General features: G+C 39.7%; 1 long non-coding RNA gene across 2 annotated transcripts in view; it reads left to right on the top strand.

The window, feature by feature from the left end:
- The first annotated feature begins 1,876 nt into the window (after window positions 1–1,876).
- LOC141573211 (uncharacterized) overlaps window positions 1,877–21,848 on the top strand; it is a 221,010-nt gene continuing 201,038 nt past the window's right edge. The window contains exon 1 of one of the 2 annotated variants that reach the window (XR_016021050.1): window positions 1,877–2,122. This is a non-coding gene — a long non-coding RNA (uncharacterized LOC141573211). The remainder of the gene's footprint in view (window positions 2,123–21,848) is intronic. The other variant, XR_016021051.1, reaches the window with a different exon arrangement.

The following is a 21,848-nucleotide window of genomic DNA, read 5'->3' as shown; positions in this document are numbered from 1 at the left end:
TATGATCTTCTGTGTAATTGTTGGCAATGGGCTCCCCCATGAGAAGAGTTACTGGTTGAAAATGACTCAAGAGTTTCTCCACACTGACCTGGGAGAGCTCTCTGAAAAATACCATCACATCTCTGTTCAGCCCTGGAAATTCTGGGTGCCACATTTTGTCTGAGTGCTCTGATGTATTTTGTCCCAAGCGTGACATAATGGCATCACCAAGTGAATTTTTTTCTAATTAACTGGCTGAGGGTGAACATAATTGAACTCAACGGCTCCATATTTGGAAGGGTGTCTACTTTTATCGGTGCACGATTGTACTGGGGCGAGTGAATTCTAAACACAAACAGATCATTCTGTGTGCTGGTTACATCTTTGCCTTACACTACCTCATGCAACTCTGGTTACACTTCAGAATAGAATAAATGCAAGTTCACATTCGTAAATACACAATATAGATAGATGTATATATTAGTGGTTCATATGCTAATGTGCTGCTTCTAGCAGTGATAAAAAGGTACCTGTTTGAGAAGTCCTGAACATATAATTACAATTTCTGCTACAGTGCGGTTAACTTTGATTGGTTTTAGGTGAGAAATTGGGCCCCAAACTGCTTTTAGAATTAAAACTTAGAATTAATTTTTTTTTTTTCCTCAATCAATGAAACTTAAAAGTGAAAAAATACAGAATAGAGAAACAAATGGTTCATCTAGTATCATATGGGCCTGGAAGCAGGATTACAACTCACATGACTGAAATTTCTAGGTGATTCTATTGTTTTCTGAGCAAAGAAAGGATTCTTGAGTAGTTTTTTCAAACTCCTCACCTAGTATCTCAGAAATTTGTTAACCTGTTCATTTAAAAAAAAAAAAGGTGTCTTAATAACCTGGTATTCATTTATCTATTGATTGCACTTCTTGGTGTCTGCCGTATAGAGCTGCCCCCTCTTACCCCACCACTGAGCTGTCCCCACATCCTGCCTAAGCAGCATTGTCACCTCCTTGCGTGAACCAGCTGTTGTCTCATTTACCATGATATTCTCAGGGCCATCACACAGTTGGTGCTCAGTTAAGTACTTGGTAAAAAGAACAAAGTAAACCAACATGATTGTCCAGAAGAAAGGGGTGTCCCTTGATTCCCACTTTGTTCCCACATCTTGTTAATTCTCAGGAGAAGGAAGGTGCTACATCTAGGGCTGAGGTCGCAGTGGGAGTTGGAAAATAGGCCTCAGGGACTTACATTAAGTGTAAATGGCTCCCAACCTTTTCAGAATGTCCCGGTTCTCTGCGGGTTCAAGGACTACTCCTTGGAGCTCTTCAAATGCAACAACTAAATGTGGCAAAGGCTTGTCATGAAGTATGCTGCAGACGTGGCCACATAGCTCTGAAGGTCACGTCCTTTCCCCTCCCTCACAAGAGGATAAATACAGGCGTGATCCTGACCTGGCTGAAAGTGCAGCGTGCACTTTGCAACACGTGCCCTGCTGACCGAGTTATTCTCTTTATAAATTCTGCTTTTAAAGTTTCCATTTGTTATATTTTTAATAGATACCAAGCATTGTGCTAAGGGTTTAGTGGGTTCACTAATGAATGAACTTACTCATCCTTTCAGTGCTCCTAGGACTTTTGCTGGATCCCATGTGAAAGTACAGCGACACGCTCTTAGGAAACTGCATTATTTCACCGATCTGTTCTCCTGTCAGTCCTAGTGCTTCCATGTGGGAATTCCTTCCTCACGTTTCTCAGGACATTTATAGGTGTTTCTGAATCCCCAGAAATATGTTGAGTGCCTATTATGTGTTGGGCACTTTGCTGGACACTGGGGCAAGGATTGTAAACAAGACAGAATCCCTCTTTTCACAGAATTTACAAGACATGTCATCTAATCTTCACGACAGCCCTACAAATAGTCATCATTCCTATTTTACAGAAGAGGAAATTCAGGCAGCAGTGGACACTGGCCCGTTGTATCCCTCTTTGTCATCAAAGTTGCCGCTTATTCAACAAGACAGTTTTTGTTTTGAATTATTCAGAGCACATGTTTCCGCAGTCTAATCTGTTCTCCATGAGTCAATCTTCCATCCACTTGCTGCCATGGAGATCCAGCATTCCAAGTCACCGAGACGGATGGGAAGGTAAGTAACAAGGTATGCAGCCCTGACTGCTACATTTAGGGTCCCCCATCTTGTGTTCTTGTTGCTAACACACCCTATGAATTTGCTACCGTAGGGGACAATCGGTTTTTTGCTGAGATTTATTCTGACATGCTGAGCATAAGACTTGAAAAATTTATAAAATTTATAAAATATGTGAAATAAAGAAAAAAAATCTGGAAACCTTTTCCACTTGAATAAAATCCAGGATCTTTCTGTTTCTTTTCATTTTGTATGAGAAAATGAATGCCATGAAATTAAGACCAAAGGCAACATAAATATTCTGAGATGTTTTCCTCATCTTCTATTTGGTTAGCTAGTCAATAACCTATTTTCCAAGATGGCTACATAAAGACCGTTATGTGTGTTTTGGAAGTGGAGGGTTCAGTTTAATTTTTTTCTTATATTTATTGAGAATGTATTGCATGTAAAGCAGAGTGCTCTGAGGGATTATTCCACTTTCAGGGGACTTGACAATGACTTGGGGAGTACTTGCCGTTCAAATGTGTGTGAGCAGAGCTTTGAGAGCAAGTTGGATTTCAGTGGGTGGAGATGTTATGTGGATGGACACCCGTTCTGAGGGCTCAGTGTGAGCAAAGACATTTCCCTCAGAAGAGGGAAAGTGCAAATTGTATTCAGTGACTGGGGTAGTAGACCTGGAGCTTCGAGGGCAGGACCAAGGGCGAAGGGAGAGGATCTGAGCTGATTGGCTGGCAAAGGAGACTGTGTCCCAGATGACAGTTTAGAAAGTTTGTTCTGTAACAATGGGGAGACATGAAAAGTTGTGAACAGACAATGAAATGATCCTGTTCTTTTGGAAAAGAAGCTGAAGTAGAAGCAGAATAAGTTGCAGCAGCAGAAGGAAGAAGGAAGAAACGAAAGGTGGAGGAGGAGAAAGGAGAAGGGGAGGAGCCTTGCCATTTTGGCTATTTCCATGCAAGTGTTTGCAAAATCATATGAAACTCACTTTGGGGGAAAAAGACTTAGAAATACAAAGCAATTGAGAGTTTGCAGGCCTTTCCATTTCTGGCTTTGTCTTTGCTGGAGTGGTTCAGATGGTTCATGCCTGGCCAGAAAGAGCAAGGAGGTCTGGTTCAGTCCATGGTTGGGCTTCAGAAGGCTGAGTCAGTCCATGTTTATGACCAAGGTTGAGCAGAGGGGCGGTCACCCTGGGCCGCCTCTGGGGCCCCAGACATTCTTTCCTGTGGTCCCATCTTGCACTGGATGGACTTTCATTGACTTCAGTCTCCCAAAGATCTGCACCACCAAGGATTCCCCAGGCCTTGCAGGACTCTCTGAGTCAGCAATTGTCAACTCTTCTGTTGTTTTTTGGGTTTTTTTTTTAAGTAGTGGAACTGTTCCTTTAAACAAACAAAATATTCATCTTGGCAAAAGGCAGCTGTGTTAAGCAGATAAATGTGGATCTGCTGTGGTTGAAAGCAAAGATGAGGGGCTACAGGGGCCCCACCCCTCAGGGGCCCCTCGGTTGTCGTCTTAGCTCAGAAGGTTCCGTGGAACATTGGAACAACCCTTCTAAGCCCAGTCTTGCCAGAATCAGTTTTGTGACCAGAGAGGAACTGGATCCAAACTTAGTTCCTAGGGAATTTGATGTTACGGAAGAGAGATGGTGTCTGTGTGGGGCTGAAGATGCTGAGGGACAAACAGCTGGTGGTGAGGTTTTCAGAGAAATGATGGCTGAAGAACCATTTTCTATGTACCTAGTGTTTTTGCTTGGTACCTTTAGAAACTACAGCACAATGCTATCATGAAATTCTACGTTATTTCACTGATCTGTTTCTCCTGTCAAACCTAGTGTGTCCATGTGGGAATTCCATCCCAACATTTTCCAGGAAACTTATGCTTTTCAAAATCCCCAGAAAATCCTGTCAAGAAATTGGCACAGATGGAAAAAGTGTTATTCTCCTGTAAGAAGGAAAGTTTAATGTCGACCTAGAGCAACTACTGATCAGAAGGAATCCACTGACGTAAAACTGAAAAGAAGAGCAGGAAACAGGAACGTGTAGATTCTGGGGTGAAGGTTGACATTTGCAGGAACCTGGTTGGGAGCACAGAGGAGACAAATGTCGGGGTCTAATCAGTCAGCCTGGCTTGTAGCTGAGGTCATTTCAGTACGTGTTCACGGCCAGTCTGCTGCTAGTGACTCATTCTTGAAAAACAAACAACCATATATATACATTAATAAATTTATATGCATAAATCCTTTATACAAATCCCATGAATGGTGCTCCAGGAAATAATGAATTTTAGAAGCAAAATAAGACCTTAACTTGGCAATTTAGATTTTGATTTTGTTCAGTGCAGTTAACTTTGCTAGGAGATCTGGATGCCATTTGAAAACTACCCTATAATGTTTGCTGGTGTTTTCCAAAGTTTGAATATTTTTCATAGGTGTCAGTTTCCTATAAATCTGCTACCGTTAATATTTATTACTAATTAAACAATTTTTAGATATCCATGATTATGACCAAAGAGTATGAGGAATATTGAAGTTATTTTAAGAATAGTTTATAATTTGAGGAAGTCCATAGGATTTCCAGGAATTCCAATTTTGTATCCCGAACTCTGATTAATATCTGTCAGGAATTCAGAAACATTACCTGGTCTAACCTCTGGCCTTAAGGTTTAACTGAACATTTAAGTGATCTCAAATTATTGAGATGGATCCCAACTTTATTTACGTTATGACAGGGACTTAACAAATGCTTCTCTTTAAGACTAACTTGAAGTTTCATAAGTACTCACAGTTGATTTTAGAAATCAGGATCTCTTAACCATTAAAAATGGAGGGCTTAGAGTTTTCTTCTGAATAATGGATGGATTCTTTAATATGTATTTGTAAAGATTTAAAATGAGCTCCCAGAGTAACTTGGGAAGTGTTTATATTTAGCTGTAGTGAGTTTGTGTGCGTGTGTGTGTGTGCGTGTGTGTGTGTGTGGTGTACAATGTGAATAAGGGTAGCCAGCCCTCTCTCCATCTGAAGTAAGGAACATGATAGTTCTCTTTTGTCTTTTTTTAACGTGTCGATTCTTCCACAGGAACAATGCAATCATTCGGGTGAATTATCCTTGCGATTTGATTATAATATGCATGTTTGAAGTAGAACATTTATGTTTGAAGTAGAACATTTATCATATGTCATTACTTTTGACTGGCTTTAAACCACAACTTTATTAAAGGATTTTTATTAAATAGGTTTTAGTTTGATCACAAAGCAGTTCTGCTTCCTGAAATCTCACTTGTCCAGGAGGAGCATTACATATTTATACTGAACATTTTGGGGTCAAACAAAGGAAGGAAGGTGAATACTTGAATTATTGCACTATTTATAGTCAATGGTTGCAATAAAGCATTAACTCGAAACTTGACTACCACTGAATATGGCCTTTAAAAATATATTGGTCTCTCTATTTTATAGCTGAGAGAGAAGCTGTGTTGACTTTTGCTTGTGCCAGAAAAGGAAGGAAGAGATTTCTATGATCTAAGTTGGAGTCTGGATTAAACAGAGAGGATGAGCTTAAAAATAAATAAACTGAAACTCTATATTTACATGACTTTTGACACCATCAGCCTAATGCCCTTCCAAAAATTCTAATACTACTCATCTGCCCAGTATCAGTCTGTAACATGGTATGAGATTTAGGTTATGTTAGCTCCTTGTATTAGGCAAAAGCCAACGATTAATGTTTTGGAGGACAATTGTCCTGATTTATGTCAGTCAAAGATGTTGTCTCAACATAAGGAACGGGTTTCAAGACAGAGTCGAATGAGGAAAAAGTTTTCACAACCCTGCTCACTATTACAAAGCAATAAAATAATGGCATCTTAATGCTATTATTTCTTTGAAGATATGCTAGGTGAATTCAACCTTTAAATAAATACGGACAGATTGTTAACAATAAATATACTTCAAATTATTAAATATTTATTACCTATCATTCCACAGCCTTAAAAAAATTTTTTTTCAATATTGTCTCATCTTCAAAACATTGAAATGGGGATTATTGGTGGGTTCTGAGCCAGGAATAGTGGCAGAAAAAGGTTATATTCTTTGAAGAAGTTTTAATTCCTTAGACAGTGATTGGAAAGTCTCTGGATATCCTTGGATCAGAGTGGAAAAACTGAGAAAGAACTAAGAAATGCTTCCACTGTGGTTTGGGAGAGTATTCTGTTAAGTATTTCTAGACTTGGATGGATGCAGTGGACCAAACCTGGTTGAGTCTCTTTTTTACATGTGGGGGGAGGAGCATGTTAACAATCATTGTAACATGTTTTGTGGGGGGGGGGGAATGATAACGACAGACTGTGGATTTGAGATCTCTAATCACTAATTGAAAGACAGGCCATTACGTGATTTGAACGGTTAGTCAAGGACAAAAAGATGGCCCTCCATGGTAACGAGAGTGTCAATCTCCTTCAGTTCTTTGGGGAACAGTGAGGGCTATAAATAGTATGAGAAAGAGAGATTCGGGTAGACAAAGAGACAGACATAGCAGACTGGGGATAAAGTACTTTGTTTTCCCATTGGAGAAAAAAATATCTAATTAGAAATAACGGAATTATGAGATGTTTTTTAACCAGAGAGGAACAGGAGGCATCATTTAACCCAGTGTCCGTGGAGGTGCCTGAGGGGAGGGAGTGGTACTTTCCAGCACAGAGTGGCTGGGTCTTGCTTTGCAGGATGGGGAAAGAGAGGAAGGAAGAGGCGAAAGTCCCTGCTCCATAGCACTTCCTGTGCTCATATCAGTTGGTGGCTCACAGGAGCACTGATGGCATTGTTTTCAGGCTCTTATGTCCCAAGGAAGTGGGTGTCCCCAGGGAACACTGCTTCTCAGGAGGTCCCAGAAACCCAGACTTCTAGGTCCTCCTCTCCCAATTCCGCTGCAGCTGGATGAGTTCAGATACAATGTCAGGTTGGGAGCTCAAGGACGTGGCAAAGGGGAAAGAGACTTGGAATTAATTCCCTTTCTCCCCTTGTGTGCCAGAATGCCCATTACAAAGCTCCCTTAGTGTAAAGGGGAGAGCAACAAGAACAATTAAAAAGATCAACATGAAAATATTTCAATACTATCAAATATGATTTAAATGAATGTCCTCCTATCAAGATTTTAGAAGTATAAATATTTTTTCAATGAAATGCACAGTGTAGTTCTCATGTTTTTTCCTCTGCCTGCTCACATAATTCTTTCACTAGGAATTATGAAAACAGGAGGAAATTTTGGGGGGTTAATATTTGTTTGGTGATAGAGATCCCTAAAATATGGACCAGACATCTATGGCTTTCTTTTATAACATGAACCAGACCCACCCTTTGATCCCAAAACACAGAGGTGGCATTTCCCCCCGCCCAGCCAGACACTGTACAGACTAATCTAGAATTAATATATCTCGACCAATGTGTCAAGCTGATAATCTTAGTTTTCTCTCTTAATGCCTCCAAATGGCAAAAAAATGTTTACTCAGTGTATAAGTTATTGTAAAGGCAGAGTCACCATGACCAAGGGTCCCCAAAGTACAGTGGGTGACACGGACCAAAGCTTTCACAATTTGGGCCGATGGGCAGTAATGCTCCATGCAATCACTCAGAGACCTCAGTGCCTGCCCTATTTTTGTTCCACCATCACTTTGGGGCATTAACTTTATCTACTGAATCAAAGCTAGGTCATAGACATGTTCACACTTTAGCTAATGGGAAGGAGAAAAGACAGGAAAAAAAAAAATCCAAGGCAAGAAATTTTCTCCTACGCAAGGGAAGCTCACCTTACACTCATCACTTCTGTCCACATTCTAATGGTGAGTATTTAGTCACAGGATTCCCAGGGACACACCTGGCCAAAAAGGAGGCTGGGAAATATGGTTTCTAGCAGGGGAGCCATGTGCCCAGGAAGAGAGAATAGTAGGTCACAATCAGTGAAATTTTGTTGTCATTGTCTAAAGGTGGCTTATGGAGAAGAAAGATGTTTTCCCACATCAATCCTAAAATGTCATTTAAGTTACATGTGATTTTCTTATTATAATTATTCTCTGAAGATCAGCATGATCTTCTATTTTTCCAGTTTCTCTAGGATATTTAGACTTAGTTACCACTGCTGATTACACACACACACACACACACACACACACACACACGCACACCAACTGAAGGCATAAAGCCATGTTTGAGTTTGACCTTCCTCAGAAAGGAATCTACTAGGAAAAACCATTGGTGTGCAATCAGGGGTACAAATATTTAGATCCAGCCTTGTTATTAATTCAGTAAGTGACCCTGAGTAGGTCACTTAACTTACCTGTTCCTTCTCTATAAAATGAAGGGATTGGACTCGATCAATTTTGGCTTTAAAGAGTGCATTTAATCTTAAAAATATGTCATGGACTCCCACATGATAAATCTTGGGCTTTTAGAATCTGTTGACTGAAAAGACACAGAATGAAAAAACACTAGAATTAATTTAGCAGCATTTTAAAATAAATGGTAGAACATCTATTATTTATTCAGTCTGCATTCAGTTTTGAGGATACTGTGGTCCCAGATTGGGAACAACTGAAGCAGATATTTTTCAAGATACTTTGATACTTTAAAAATCTTCAGTTTTGAGATTCTCTGCACAGTTGGCTTAGGTGTGCTACTAGGGAAAGAGTTAGAAAGGGCACGAATGCTGTTCAGGTTGGCTCTGCCCCCTGGTCCCCTGATGTCCAAATGGAATCTCATACATGGGGACAGCCCTGCTGCTCAGCCTTGCCCTGAGCCTGAGGATGTGGAGTTTGGTTTAGTTGCCTTGTTCTGTGTAAAGTACGGAGAGGAAGAGGAAGAGATGCCATCATACTCAATATATGAAAACTCTTTAGGGGGAATCATTTATCCTTTGTTCCGTGATTTAATTCCTTAATCAAGTTTTTATAGCACAGTTCAACTGTTCTCATTTTTTCCCATTTTCATTTTTATTTTTCTGAAATGATTTGTATTGATCTCAACAAATGTTTGATTCATTGCTTAGTTGGGTTTCCCCCGCCTTTGGCCTCTATCAAATCTTACAGGTAATAATTTCTCCCTTTGTGAGTTATTTTCTTGATCGAGTTTTAATTTTATGGGTCAAATTTTGCAGACCCTGATTCTGAGGAGGAGATCTAATTCTTCCATCAGTTTGGATCTACACTTATTCTTGCCTTATGCACTTTATTTAATCATTTGTTGATTTTGATTTTGTTCTCAATATTTCTATAGACTATCTTTGTCTTCAATTTATTATTTTTTTCTGTGTCTTTAACAAGATGTGATCCTTTATTGAATATTTTGGTCTATTTCACTGTGCAGTTTTGGTCTTTGTCAACTTGACAGTATTTATTATGAACTGGGTCATTTTAGCCCCCAAAGCGAAGCTCATTGGTAAGACAAAGACATAGGGTCAGCCTGCGTGGTTGGGTTAACACACTACAGACACCTGGTGGGGTCCAACTACCAGGACGGAAAGGCCTTCCTTTGCACAGTCTCACGTGATCAACATTTCTGTCTCTGCCCAACAGGCAGTATCTTCCTATGTGTGCTACGCAGGAGCCATTCCCATTCAATCAGGAACAACACAACAATGCACACTGCCTTTTTATGTATCCTTCTAAAGCAGGAAACAGGACGTGCAGGATTGGTGTGGTGATATCATGGCTATGAAATGCCTGTGAGTGTGGGAGTGGGAGACGTCAACGAGTTTTAAGCTACACGTCCTAGAACTTGAAAAGGGTCCTGCCTGGGACGGATTTTCAAGTTGAGAGTTTTAGAGATGGAAACAGCAAGTGAAACCCTGACAGTAGATGAGATCACTTGCAGAAAGATTGTAGAAACAGAGAAGAGAACATAGGTTAGAAACCTAAGGAACTTCAACACTGATGCTTAGACAGAGGAGGGGGACCCTGAAAGGGGCTGTGAAAACAGAGCCAGAGATGAAGGAGGGAATGAGGAATAGTTGGTGTCACATGGCAAAGGAGAAAGGACTTCAGGAAAGGGGTCACGGTCGCTGTGTTGAAAGTTGCCAAGAGGTCAAGTGAGATGAGGTTTGAAAAGTGTTAGGTAGATTTAACATCAGAGCTCTAAAATTATTCACACCCCCAGGCTCAGGAATTCTACTCCAGGACTATGTCCTCCTCAAAGAAACTGAAGCTGGGGGTGAAAGTTTTATGTAAACGTGTTTGTTATTGCTTTGTTTGTAATTGAAAAAAAAAAAAGAAAAGCTAAATGTTCAACCTCAGAAGTACTTTTAAATCATGTTATGTAGCAACCAAAATCCTGTTTTTGAAGACTATTTAATGGTATGTGAAATATGTATAAATACACTAAAATATTAATAATAGTATCTGACTATTGAGTTATTAAATGAGTTTGTATTTTCTCTTTTATGCTTTTCTGTGTTTCTAAAACTTTCTATAATGAGCAAATCTAATTTTATAGTTGAGGGAAAACAATATTTAGATAGATTTTTTTTTAAGCAGCTGGGGCATCCATTTTTGCTGACCAGGCACAATAAGCTTTAATTAGGTTCTTTCTGACTGAATAGAAACAGAAATTCAAACCTCTGAGAGAAAAACCGAGTCCAAGAAATGACTGTCAGTTACATAGTTTATCATTTCTAAGGTTGAACTCTTAGAGGACAGCTAGAATCTTCGAGGGCCTCGCTGTTCTGCCTGCCCTTCTCTGTCCCTTGCCCCCGCTTGCCTTCTGTCTATTTGAGGGGTATTTTGCTGGGTGTTCAGCAGGGTGACAAAGGCATGGGTTTCATAGCTTCATGCCCCACTTACTCTCCCTTATCACCAAAATCTCCAGTTATTTACCACTGTTTCAAAACACAAATAAGAGAATTCTTTGGGTCGCCAAAATGTAGGTGTCTGAGTGAGCAAAATTCTACTGGTCAAAGTTGCTGTTCAAAAAGTACAACCAAAAGCTTTTCAGAATGGGGGTAGGTGAGTGGGAAATGAAGAATGTTCTCCTATATTGTTGTAGCATAATGATGAATTGCTTTTGCTTTTCCAAAACCGGGCCTGAGCTCCTCTGTTCACCTCTATTATCTGCCGCTGGTCTCCAAAGGCGTATTACCATATTAATTCATTGTGTTATACAATTTGGTCAACTAAATGAGCTTACCTTATGGCCTCTTAATGGCATTGGCTTTTAATGTTGGTTTCATGGGATATATTTAACAAAACAGATGCGTCAAGGAAATGTATTTAAACTCAATTTGGTTTTAAAATGACTCGTGGTCTCTCTAATGAGCCAGGTACCAAAAAAAAAAAAAAAAAGAAAAGAAAAGGGGTGGGGGATGGAGTGGAGGGAGCGGTGCAGACAACACATGTATAAATGCTGAGTCTGAATGCCAAAGTATCCCTAGCGCTCAGGGTGATCAGATGTGTTTGGAGAGAAAGTCATGCACTACCAGTGTGCGATTACAGGATCTGAAGCTTAATTCCATTTTTTTTTTTTTTTTTTTTTTTTTTTTGTGGGAAGGGTGTAACACTGGTTTCTTAGGGGAGTTGTCCTGCATGTGAGTGAGACTGAGATTTAATTGCATGTCATAAACGCTGCCATCTCACTGACTTAGTGAGACAGCCTGAAGAAAGAAATGTGGCATGTAAATGACTCATGGCATTAGTTCATTCTTGCAATTCAAGTCTCACAGTATAGTAGAAATATGGGTGTAGAGCCTCATCTCCTTAGGCTGGAATTCCCACTTCTTCGCTTTATTAGCTGAGTGATCACGAGAGTCAATTCACCTATCTAGGCTTCAGTTTTCTTTTCTGTAAAATGGGACAACACTTAAACCGAGAGTCTAGCAATAATACAGGGACAGTGCCTATGAAGAATTTAATGAAGTACATGTAGCCTTCTCTCAAAATAAGCCATACACTCCTGAGGCACGTTGTGGGGTGGCTCATCCTGAACTCCCACAGGATCCCCAAGAAACTGATACCTGGTTGCCTTCCCAGGGGTTGCCTCTGGGAAGGAGGGCAAGGCAATTATGGGACAAGAGAGGGAAGAAGAGTTACTTTTCATTCTATACCTTTTGTATCTTTTGAATTTTATACCTTGTGCATATATTATCTATTCAAATTAATACACTTAATTTAATTGTAAAAAATCCTGACTCAACCCCCTCAAACAAACAAACAAACAAACAAACAAACAATCAGTTCTTTTTACTTCTTCCCTGGGGATCCCTTCGTCCTCTCAGAGCGGGCATAGTGATTTGCATTGGAATCTGTAATTTCTTGCCGTGAGATCTCTCTTGTACTGTTGAAACATTTCAATTTGTAAGTGTGTCAGTGTTAAGAGGGGTTTATACAGTATGATTTGGATGGAGCTCAGCATGGGTAGTGTCACTTCTGTGGGCAGTGGTTGGGGGGAGGTGAAGGGCCTCACCTGGAAATGGCAGGGAGGACAGCTAACCGGATTCCTCAGTCTACGTGGTGCCTGGGGCTCCCTCCGAAGGCCAAGTAGTTGCAGTGGGGCTCAGGCCTCCACAGGGAAGGCAAGAGATTTCCTCCTAGGGAACAAAGCTATTTTCATCCCTTTCCAGAACAAATGTTTTTAGTCAGGAAAATACCTTGGTAACGGAAGATGATGTTGTGAGGACATGGGTTGGAAGGAGATCCCGAAGAAAGAGCTAAACAGCTCTGCACAGAAAATGAATAGGAATTTGGAAGTAGGAAAGCGTAGAGAGGAAGGAAGCAGAGGGGCAAACAGGCGTCTCCTGGAGCTGGGTGCTGTTGTAGGAAACTAAAACTTAAAGAGGAAAGAGGCCAATGAGCTATACGTGGTGCTGGGGTGATTGGGGGGGACTCTTGAGAACAGGAATATCTATTATCACACTTTGAAGTATTTTTGTTTCTGTGACTTAAACACCATTTGTTTCCCAAAGTGTTCAGTAAAAATGTGCTGCTACACACCAAATGTTTTAGGTCAGCAGGCTTTGGGCACGTCCAGGAGAAGGCCTGGGCTCCATGGCTAGATTGGTGAGCATGGTAGGGCCATGCAAAAGCAGGAGACTGTGAGGGAGGATCCAACTTCAACAGCGGCACATGGCTAAAAACAAGACCATAAAGCTAGCCCTGGGAACCCACAGGAGCTATGGAGGGTGTCAGAATCTGCAAGAGAGGTGATAGGAGACTTGTGACAATTTGACACAGATCTCAAAGGAGAGGTGATCTCAGCTGCACACTTTACAAGGTGCAAACTTCCAGGTGAAAAATAAAAGAAAAATGCAGTCATCGGGAAGCCTTTTTGAGACTTGCAGCCATTTAGAAACAATCAAGCAAGTGACTGCATTTTCCCCTCTCCATGACAACATCAAGCATTGTAGGGAAATAGCCCGGAATCACGTCACTGTCTCGCTAGATCCGTCCTTCACCCAACAGAGAATTCCTTGAGGTTCTCCGTCCTTGACGTCTGCACATTAAACAAACCATTGTGGGGAGTAACAATACATTTTTTCTGAATTGGTTTCTTGCTATTGTCCACGTGTTTCTTTCATAGACTATAACACCAGGTTGAGATCCTCAGATGAGCTTAACTACATTACTCTTCGTAAAACTCTGCAAAGTAGATACTAGCACCTGTCTACACATTTCTCTGAATTAAGTACTTGCACTGCTAAACGTAGTATAAAATACAACAATCAATATAAAATTATGTTTTAAGTTCTTCCATTGCTTTCTCTGTATTTCCCCAGAGTCTGTTACAAGGCCTTGATGTAACTACAATCTGTAAATGCCAGACCTACCCCCACTTTCAACAATGCCATTCATCCAAGAATCCCTAAGCCTTTTTAATAATGGACTCATTAATCCTCACAACACTCTTTCATTTGACACATGTAACCCTCACTACATGATATGTTGGTACTTACTCTGGATTTAATTTAACAGATTTTTCCCCGTTGTGGGTAGTCATTTACATTGACCTCATTTTAGTTGAGTTATCACTCAGATTTGAGCAAGTTTGAATGGCCTCATCCCAAAATGACATCTTCTGGCAGATAGAAGAAAACCATCTGAAGAAGCAATTATTATTATTTTTTTAAGGAGAGGTTTCGGCAACAAATGGCCCTATAAATAAGCAACTGGATTTTAATCATGGGCTAAGAAAGTGAGACATTTTGCTATTTTGTAAAACTGTGAAATTGAATAAATTTTAGAATTCATAGGAGGGGAGAACAAAGGCTTAGCTGAGAGTGGAAGGCCCTGGGTAACAAGAGCTTAACCTTGTCTTGTCAAAGACGTTAATTTTTCATATTTCCTCTTTTTATACATAACCTCTTTGATCTCTGTATTTTCTGTGGTCAGATATCAACATGGTTTTCTGGAGTTAAAGTCCAGCATTAGTAGAGCTCCAAACCAGCATCGACTAAGGTTAAGTATCCAAGAAAATGTGGCCTAATAGAATGGGTTTCAGAGGTGGGCTTCAATATCTATTGATTCGAACAAGCAGATAAGTCCAGAAGGAAAAGCATATGAACCAGAGTTGGACAAATGGGAGATTAGAGTGAGATTGACAAGGGCGTAGCACTTTGCTGGGGAACTTTGGACAAACTTTCATGAGCAGTGTTCTTTTGGGATGTCCTCTACCCAATGGTTATTCTGCCATCACTTTTAAAGGCATGGCACTCTGAACCAGACATCTCATAAGCTGACTCCTCCCCGTGGCTTCAGCCATCACCTCTACGTAGATAACTCTCAAGTCTCTCCCATCAGCCTCTATCTTCCAGAGCAGTGATTCTCAACCATAGCAGACTTCTTTCATAACAAATATTTTGTAATGTCCTTTTTATTATGAAATTCACAAATAATAATGTATAATAAATCACCTATACACACAATTAACAAATAAAATGCCTTAATTCTTTAATAAAAAATTAATAATTTTAATAATAAAGAAAGAAATTAACAATACAATGTATATTCCAGTATCCAAATCCTTGGGCACAACTACACCAGGAGACAAAATGAAGTTTCAGATGTGTGCACCTTACCAAATAATGCAGAGATGACACAACTACAAAGCCAGGAAATACAGGTGTGCTGTATCAGCAACTCTAATATCATTACTAGCATTGCCATTGGTGGTGTCACTTAATGAAATGGTCAACAGTCCTTGGTCAAATTTTAAAGTAAGCAACATACCATCTACCACTTACTTATATGGCAGTTGCATTCCAGGAAGTTGGTACACATTAGGAGATACAAAAATACTTTACATTTATATATAAAATAGAATTAGGTTCTAGGCTTAGATAATTGAATTTTTTCCTACATCAGTGATTCTCAAACTTTTTGGTCTCAGAACCCCTTTATACTCTTAAAACTGATTGAGGACCCTAAGAGCCTTTGTTCATGTGTTATTTGATATTGATATTTATTTGATATGTATTCTAAATTAAAGTTGAGAAATTTCAATATTTATTTTTAGTTATTTAAAAACTACAGTAACCTCATTACATGTTAACATAACATTTTGATTAAAAATAACTATATCTTCCAAAACAAAAGATAATTTGGTAAAAAGACTGGCATTGTCTGACAGTTTTGCCAATCTTTGTAATGTCTGGCTTAATTGAAGACAGCTAGATTCTCATGTCTGCTTCTGTATTCCATCTTTTGTGATACGGTATATTGCTTGGAGTGTTTGAAGAAAATCCAGCCTTACGCAAATATGTAGTTGAGAAAGGCAGGAGTGTTATTATAGACTTTTCAGGTAATTGTGGATATTGTTCTTTGATAAGACACAGAACTCAACAGGTGATAGTTTCTTGAGGGCTAATTGCAATGTGGAATCTGCAATCATATCAATGAATATTTTGTGCTCTGTTACATTAAAATCTGTCTTGCACTTTGAGTGGTTCTTTTACCATGAATTATTTTGTAACATCACACATTGGCCATTTGTAAAGTATTGATCTTCCAAACGTTGACACGTTTCATCATGCAAAATCAATAAGTCACATTTATTAATATTGCCACTAATCTCTTCAGAAAGGTCTTAAGTATTGGGAAACCATGAAGCTTATAGTGGTAGGTGCAAATTTTTCACAATTCTAATTCTTGCTTGAATGCTTAAATTTTATCATTGGCAAAATGTGCTTTTTAGTGTTTGTTTTTTTTGAAATGAAAAAAAAAGCGTTCATTTTTGAGAAAATAGTCTGCAAGATATCTATAGTTTGTCTGCCTATTTTTTTTTTTTCAAGTAAAGGTGGTGTTTGATGGCAAAACATGGCTAGTTTAGCTTGTAACTCAAACAAAATTGTATTTTGATATGTAGCATTTTGTCAGACAGAATAACAAAAAGGTGTATACTCAAGGGTTGATATTTAATGAAGTTAATATAGTTTATTGCTTCATCAAGGACATTCTTAAGTGAAATAGAGAGTTTTGTTGTTTTTGTTTACCTATGAGTGCATGGTAGTGAAGAACGTAGTGATCACTAGTACAGTACAGTTTGGTGCTCCTGCCTCGGTTGGTGCAAGGCGCCAATATTGTTACCCACCATTTTCTTTTTTTGTTTGTTTCATCCTCACAAATGTCAACTCAATAAAAAGACAAATAATATGATGGTATCACTATGAAAATGGTTGTGACTTAGATTACGCCTGAAAGGCTTTCAGGGACCTCCAGGGGTCCCCAGACCATACTTTGAGAACTGATGACCTACTTGGATATCAGGGGGGACATGTGAAAGTCAAACAGGACAATTCATTGTGGTGTTTGTACTGTACACATTGCACACATCATGATATCTCTGGTTCCGTTCCTCTAATGTGAGTAGTGCCTTCTCGTCATTTGACAACCAAAAAGGCCTACAAATTTCCACGATACCCTCTCTGGGCTGGTGTGACCCTTTGAGAACCATTTCTCTAGAAGTCTTGATCTGTGTTACCAACTTGACCAGGAAACTTTTCACAGGAATACTAGCCTGCACTCATCATGTGCAAACCAAATCATCACTTCCTGTAGATAAAAAACATGTTAGAGATGGAAGGCCTGTAGAGTTCACTTAGGTCCGACATCTACAAATAAAGATATTGAGGCAAAAAAAAAAAAAAAAAAAAGACTAGTGACTTCAAAGTCATAATAATTATTAAAGTGACCATTATTGAACAATGGTCCATCCCAGCCTGTCTCAGGCATTTTATATATTTTCTCATGTAATTCCCAGTCTTGTTTTACAAAGGACAAAAATGAGACTCAGAGGTAAAATGGCTTCCCAGAATTCATACAATTAGTAAGTGGCAGAATCGAGACATTGAATCAGGTTTCTCTTGGTTTCAAATGCTCTTCCTTCCTGACATGACTGTTCCTCCCTTCTCCTGCTTTCATCATGTACATACCATCAGATCCTGACTTCATCAAGTCTTCCATGTTTACCCTATATTTTAAATGCCATCCTCTTATTTGGGTCCCGATTTCCTCTCACTTTGACTTATTGGCTCTTAGCGAGGCACCGGACTATGCTCTCGTCTTCCTTCCATCTATACTGAATGCGTTCTTCATGCTAAAGACCTGAGTCAGGGCAGGACTCCCAGAGGGGAGAGAATGGAACAAACACATGCTGAGGAACCAAGATGAGAGATGCATCTGGGGTCTTGTGCCCTGTGGTTAAGAGGAAAAGGCTGTCCAAGTGTTTGCGTTTCTGTTTATCTCATCAACAGTTCATGAAGTCAGCACTATGACCTCATTTTAACAAGAGGAAATTGAGACTCTGCGATGGTAAGTAGCTTATGCAAGGTCACATAGGCTATCAACGACAACTGGGAACTTGAACCTTGACCTCTTGTCTCTACACCCTCTTCTATCCACATCTCCCTGCAGGAAGGCATGGGGAATGATGTTCAGGAAACAGTTAGGACTTCTGCCAGGCCTAGAAGTGGGACAAAGCCAGCTCGACTTCCAGCTAAGAGATGGAGCAAGTTTGCTTAGCACCCGGTTTGGTCAGGAGGCGAGTGAGGAGAAGATGCGTGGGGCTTGTTCTCCAGGATCTGTACCAGGGAAAGCAAACTTGGTTGGAAACGAATTAAAGTCAGCTGAGCAGATCCCGACTTAGGGATCTCTCATGCTCTTCTTGGTTTATGGAAAATCAGTTGCTTTTCCTTAGTTTGCTAGGGAGACTCCTTTTGGAAAAATCAAACACAGCCTTCCCAGCACTGAGAGGAAACAGGAGTGTCCCCACATCTTGGCAGGCCAGAGAGAAGTCTCAGGGAATCCCTGGCGTCCTGCATGGCAGCAGGCATGCAGCAGGAATTGGGAGGGCTGTGAGATGGCTTCTGCCTGCGCTGGCCTCACTGTGGACATACCCCCATACCTGTGTGTGCTCACTATTTCATTCCACTCCAGAGGTGCAGATTTCCTCCCAGGTCTCTATCAATTCTCCTGTTTCTGTTCTTTATGGGATTTAGAACTACAGAGTAAAAACAAAAGATGTTAAGCGTTTTGATTCCCTCCTTTGCACAGTGTCTGCAGAGTGGACCAAAAGGCCAGAAACTGCACAAAAATGTTTGGGCCAGTACATTCAAGAGAAAAGAGATGGATAAAAGGCAGCCCCCTCAACAGGTCAGCGATGCGTACACACTTGCGACTGCTCCTCTTCTCAACTTTCTCACACTACACGCTCCTCTGAAGTCACACTGTCCTCATTGAACCCCCGGGAGTATTCATAGTAAAGACTGTCCTGTTTTAAGGAGCAGGAAACTTTGAACTTTAGGGAGAAAAAGTACTCTGAAATAAAAAGAAGTTCCGTTTCCCCCAACTGCTGGGGAAGAATGTTAAATGGCCAAGAATATTTTACCGCCTTTCCTCATTTCTTCTCCCTTTTCTTCACTTCTTTACCAGCCAGTATTAGGAAATCTGGAAAGTTTACCACCTGGGAGTATAATCGGAGCTTGAAAAACTCAAATTACAAGGAAACTTGTGCTCAGAGAGGTAGAAGGACTTTAGTCAAGGTCACAGAGCTCTTCTGGGTCCCAACCCTGTGCTCCTGCTGGGATGTCACTCTCTCAGGGATGAGGGGAGGCCCCTTCTGTAAAGGTCTGAAGAGATAAAGCCTCTTCAAACTGGTTCCCCGGAAAGGAGAGAGAACATGGTGGTGTGAGGGAAGAATCTATTTGAAAAACAATAAAAAATAAAAGGAAAAATTAGAATGTGGACAATGACGTTTTCTCTAGAGAAACAAATATAACAGATAATAGGTGCATTCAATTTAATATAACAAACATTTGTGGGTCCATGCTTGTGCAAGGCCCTGTAGTTAAACATGCAGGGTCCTGCATTCCACTTTTTTAAAAAAATGTTTCTCCTTTCTGTTTTATTTATTTATTTATTATTTTTTAATTTTTAAAAGGTTTTTATTAAAAACGTAGTCAGCATACAATATTATATTAGTTTCAGGTGTACGCAATAGTTATTCAACATTTATAACATAAGGAAGTGATCACCATGATAAGTCCAGCGACCATCTGACACCGTACCATGCTGTCACAATATTATTGACTATATTCCCTAAGCTGTACATTACATCTTCATGACTTATTTGTTTTATACCTGGAAATTTGTACCTCTTATTCCCCTTCACCTCTCTCCCCTCTAATTTTTCATTTACAGTTGACATTCAATATTTGTATTAATTTAAGGTGTACAGCATATGGTTAGACATTTATGTAAGACGTGATCCTCCTGACTAGTACACACATGGCATTATACACAGTTATTACCATACTATTGATTATATTCCCTATGTTGTACTTTACATCCCCATGATTATTTTGTAACTACCAATTTGTACTTCTTAATGCCTTCAACTTTTTCACCTTGCCCCCCGACCCCCTCCCATCTATCACCCCGATAAATCTAGTACCCATCTGACACCATGCATAGCTATTACAATATTGTTGACTATAATCCTTATGCTATACCCTACATCTCCCTGACTACTTTGTAACAACGAATTGTTGTACTTCTTAATCCCTTCCCCCTTTTCACCCACCACCTCAACCTCCCTCCCATCTGGCAACCATCAAAATGTTCTCTGTATCTATGAGTCTGTTTCTGTTTTATTTGTTTATTTTCGTCTTTACATTCCACATATAAGCAAAATCACATTGCCTCTGTCTCATTGTCTGACATACTCCACTCCGCACAATACCCTCCAGGTCCATCTATGCCACCGCAGATGGTAAGAACCCATTCCCTTCCCTGGCTGAGCAATATTCCACTGTATATCTGTACCACCTCCTCTTTATCCATTCTTCCATAGACAGACACCCAGGCTGCCTCCACATCTTGGCCATTATACATAATGCTGCAATGAACATATGGATGCACATGTCCCCTGGAAATGGCATTGTGGGTTTCTTCAGATAAATACCAGGAAGTGGGATTACTGGGTCTGTCTTCGTCTCTTGTTATAGCCTTTGTTTTAAAATCTGTTTTGTCTGATATAAGTATTGCTACCACAGATTTTGTTTGTTTGTTTCCATTTTCATGAAATAATTTTTCTATCCCTTTATTTTCAGTCTTTGTGTGTCTGTCACTCTGAAGTGAGTCTCTTATAGGCAGTATACTATGTAAGGGTTTTGTTTTCTTATCCACTTAGCCACCCTGTTTTAACTTGGATCAATTAATCCACTTATATTGAAAGCAATTGTTAATAAATATATATAGTTATTGCCATTTTATTACTAATATTTTGATCATATTTTTTTCCATCTTAAAGAAGTCCATCTAACATTCCTTGTAATGCTGATTTGGTGATGATGAACTCCTTTAGCTTTTCCTTGTCTGGGAAGCTCTTTATCTGTCCTTTGATTTTAAATGATCACTTTGCTGGGTAGAGGACCCTTGGTTGTAGGTCCTGGCTTTTCATCATTTTGAATATTTTGTGCCAATCCCTTCTGGCCTGCAAAGTTTCTGTTGAGAAATCAGCTGACAGTCTTATGGGGGCTCCCTTGTAGGTAACTAACTGCACTTCTTTTGCTGCTTTTAGGATTCTCTCTTTGTCTTTAACCGTTGCCATTTTAATTATAATGTGTCTTGATATGGGCCTCTTTGGGTTCATCCTGTTTGGGACTCTGCACTTCCTGGACTTGTATGCCCATTTCCTTCTCCAGGTTAGGAAAGTTTTCAGTCATTATTTCTTCAAATAGGTTTTTAATTCCTTGCTGTCTCTCTTCTCCCTCTGATAATCCTACAATGTGAATGTTGTTATGCTTGAGGTTTTTCCCAGAGGTCTCTTAAACTCTTCTTATTTTTTTGGATTCTTTTTTCTTTTGCTGTTCTGACTGGGTGTTTTCTGCTACATTGTCTTCCAAATTGCTTATTTAGTCTTCTGCTTCATCTAGTCTGCTTGTGATTCCCTCTAGTGCATTCTTCATTTCAGTTATTGTATTCTTCACTCCTGACTGGTTCTTTTTATGGTTTCTATGTCCTTTATTATGCTTGCTATCTCTTTGTTGAAGTTCTCACTAAGTTCCTTGAGCATCCTTACAACCATTGTTTTCAACTCTGTCTCTTGTAGATTGTTTGCCTCCATTTTGTGTTGTTCTTTTTCTTGAGTTTTCTTCTGTTCTTTCATTTGGATCATATTGCTTCATCATTTTGGCTGCCTCTCTGTATTTGTTTCTATGTATTAGGTAGGGCTGCTATGTCTCCCAGTCTTGCTGGGTAGCCT

The sequence above is a fragment of the Rhinolophus sinicus genome, chromosome 4 (assembly GCF_057876585.1).
Source record: "Rhinolophus sinicus isolate RSI-liver-muscle chromosome 4, RSI-T2T, whole genome shotgun sequence".
In the NCBI taxonomy this organism is placed as follows: domain Eukaryota; kingdom Metazoa; phylum Chordata; class Mammalia; order Chiroptera; family Rhinolophidae; genus Rhinolophus; species Rhinolophus sinicus.
Note: the sequence above shows the minus strand (reverse complement) of the source record. Positions and strands in the feature narration are given on the sequence as shown.